Genomic DNA, 3,928 nt, shown 5'->3' with positions numbered 1-3,928 from the left:
TATATATATATATATATATACGATTCTGATTTCTAAAATACTTCATTATTTCAAACTTTAAAAAAATTTGAGATTAAAATTATTAGAAAAAACTTTTAAAATTCCTCACAACTATTACACGCAATGTATTAAAAAGTTTTTCCATATAAAATAAGGTAAATTATAAAAAAAATTTTAATGGTTCTGCAAGTTACTAAATTTTAATTCAATTAAAAAATTACTACAATATAGCAGATTTAATCTTCGATAAATTATTTGTGATTTTTAATTTACAATCTTTTTTGATGCGACAGAATTAATATTTGATCATAAAAATTTTATTAATCTTAAAATTCACAATAATTCTTTCAAAGTTGTAGATTCTAACAAGATATTTACTTTCAATAGAAATATAAACAGAATATATAAATCTTTTCTAACATTAAATGTATCATATGCCTGGTTCTATTCCAAATTTTTTAAAATTGTGATATAATAAATTTCTAAAATCAAGATTATTTTGATCATAAATTACAAGATATAAAATTAGTCTTTGACTTTTGTCTTGAATTATGTTATTCATGAGCACGTAAGATGCGGAAATTTATCTTTACAAATTACACTTACATAGATATGCTTGTCGCAATGCTCATAGAGCATGCAAAGATGTCGCCCTAGTGGAAATTTTCTCATAGTTCCAAAAATGCCCATAACTCATGGATATATGTCCATTTTAAAATGGTATATACTCATCTAAAATGGTTCCAAATCTTCCTATCACGAGGAGATTTCCAGGGCGTTACCTAATATTTTTCCTAATTTCAAGATTATGTACGACTCTTGTTACGCATTGATCTTTTTACGGGATTACTATTCCTATCTCGCTTTTCTATCTATTTTTGTCTTAATACACCGGAAATATGTACGTGGATGAAAGTAGAAGGATTCGTGAGCGTACGGTCATGAAGTACCATCACGCGATGGTATGCTGGATACGCATAAACTCAGCCAAGCGTATAGAGCGGTTGATAATTACCGCGAATACTTTTATGAAGGCGCGGAGAATAAAAAATCTTATAAGCAAGAAACATCAATGACACACACGAAATATTTCATTATTATTTTTCAAGCGCTCCGATCGATAGAATCGCAGGAATCCAGTTTGCGGCAAGGACTTCCTGTGCGTTATGCAGTTGGCGTCGACACGGCAATTGCAGCCGCAAAGAATTTCTCTGCACGGCCGCAGATCATTCTTGTGGAAAGAGAGAAGGGCGATGATCACGTGAGTAAGAGTGAAAGTTTGGCGAGGCATGCCCGTCAAATTATCGGCGTGATCCGTCTTCTTCATATAATAAAAGATGATCAGTTTTCAACTAACGTCTAAGATGAATCTAAAGAGAGGCTACACTTTGCTGTTTTGCTAATCAACTGTGTTCATCGTGGCGAAAACAATTATATAGATCTTCCAACATCGCACAAACTTCTTCGATTCTATTATGTGTTAGTAACAGCTTTCAACCTCGTCTGTTATTTCGATATTAGAAGATACCTTGGTATTAGAATCACTATAGTGGCCACGTGGGATATGAATTAGAATTGCTCAGATAATCCCATACTGCGCAACCTCATCGTACCTTCTAATGACGCTTGACCGCAAGGTTAATAACTGGAGAACACGTAAATCTATCTTCGTTTCCCTAAGACCGGCCTAACTGTACGTGGAACAGTAATCAAGAAGGGGGTTCAAGAAGCAAATGTTTTATTCATGAATCTTACAGTCTTGGACTATAAAGCGTAGTCTACAATGCGGTCGCAAACTCATTTTATAGTAAAGCAAGAGCAGTAGTAATATACTGAGTTTCTGGTCGTAGGATAGTCACTCGAGTCGGTCCAAATGTAGTGACTACGACTATAACTGTCACTGCGACGGAGAAGAGAACATCATATATTGTATATAGATATACTCATTGGTCATTCTTCCCTGTCAACACTGCGATTTTAAGACAGCGACTTATTAGGTGTTTGAATAAGTTTCCGCCATTTTTTTTGTGAAATTTTGCTTTTAAACGTTTGTTAACAATTGATTAATCAACATTTAATGCCTCTAACAATTCTTTCAGCGTTTGACATGGATCTTCATCAAGTAATGCTTCCAGCTGTTCATCTTTCAATTTTTCGGTACAAATTCACGTTCTTTATCTTTTATCGAAATCATCACTTCTAAAGTGGAGCAGGCTCCCCATACACATCCACAAGTAAACGATAACTTTCAGCTGCACTTTTTTTAACAATAAACAATGCAGTAAAACTTCCCGCAAATGCCGTTTTGTTGGCACAAAAGTTGACGTTTTCAGTGCAATGACAAAAATGTTGTTTACACGCCCATCAAATGTCACATACTAAATATAAAAGCTTGTGTATAGAACTCTCAAATACGGTTGCCACTGGAATTCTATGCATGTAATACTCATGACGACGTCTCTCAGAAAACGGTGGAAACTTATTCAAACACTTAATATAATTGCAATCGCGTTGTAGACTAAGGAAGTTCTCTAGTCATTTGACATAATATAGGAACTTGATCAAATTTTGAGAATAAATTTGTTATAAAAATAGAGGCATTCCTAAATTAAAAAAAATTTTTTTTACCATCTGGATCGAAAGTTATTTCAATTTTACCATCTGGATCAAAAGTTATATATTTCAATAAAAAGTAATATTTTTTAAATTTGTATTCTAATAGAAATATATGAAAATGTATTACAAAATAATGATAAAAATCTCAATTTTTTAATATAAGTACTGTATGAATTCGAAAATATTTATGTAAAGTTACATTGAGATGCAGACATTAATTGTTCAGTAAATAAACAAAATATTTATTTGTTATAAACTAATTGGTGAATCTCAATGAAACTTTGCATAAGTCATTTAGTACTTAATATATTTATGTAAAAAAATTTAGATTTTTGTTATTATTTAAAAAACTTTTGTTTATAACAATAAAACTAATAAGAAATAAAATAAATAATCTATAAAAATGTGTTGCTCAATGAAAACAGAATGTTATGAACACAACTTTCACATGTATGTAGTTTTTTTAAAGCGTAAATATTAATATATGTGTTTTATGACTGAAGAATCTCCTTAAAAGACCGAAGAAGCTGTACCAATTTTAAATAATTCTAGGTTTTGCTAAAATGCCACCTCTTCGAAATTTGTTAATTTAACCTTTGGCCGTCCCTGCTCACAAATCTGCAATCCGACCTACGCTTCAAGGATAGTCTTGTGAACGAACATCTGCTCGAGACTAACAGTATACATAACCGTATTGAGATTATGCAAGAGGCTAGCCGATAGGTGGATGGTAATGGCAGATGCTTTACGCCAGTAAACGTAATATTAGTCGACGTAGCGGCGGTTGATGGTGTATGGCGAGGTCTAACGGTGGAATCACCATAACGCCCCGTGATAGTGATTCGCTTCTTCTCGGCATCCTTGGAACTTGGTGTCATGTGGAGCACCGGTGCATCAAGGTATTCGATAATTGATGATGCATCTTGAATGAAGACAACATCTCATTGAACGATAAGATGAAGGCCTTAAATGCAGAACGGTTGTTGTTTTAAAAACGCGTTTCCTTTGAATTGAAAATTCTCTGGTCATTTTCAAATTAATTTTTCTTTAAAGTTCAAGAAAAATCACAATCTACAAATTGATAAATCTATACATGAACATATATATATATGTACAATTGTACCTATATAATTTATTAATTTTAAATATTATTTTTATATAAATTAAATAAGAGAAGGAATTCTATTTTTGATCGAAACGAATCTTGATAATTGATAATATTCATATATAAATTTGTAAATACATCTGAAAAATGTATTTATGCATATAAATATCGAGCACTAAGATCAATTTAAGTAGAATTTGTTCTGTT

Source organism: Mycetomoellerius zeteki, unplaced genomic scaffold, assembly GCF_001594055.1.
Source record: "Mycetomoellerius zeteki isolate Tzet28-1 unplaced genomic scaffold, Tzet1.0 scaffold41, whole genome shotgun sequence".
NCBI lineage: Eukaryota > Metazoa > Arthropoda > Insecta > Hymenoptera > Formicidae > Mycetomoellerius > Mycetomoellerius zeteki.
Note: the sequence above shows the minus strand (reverse complement) of the source record.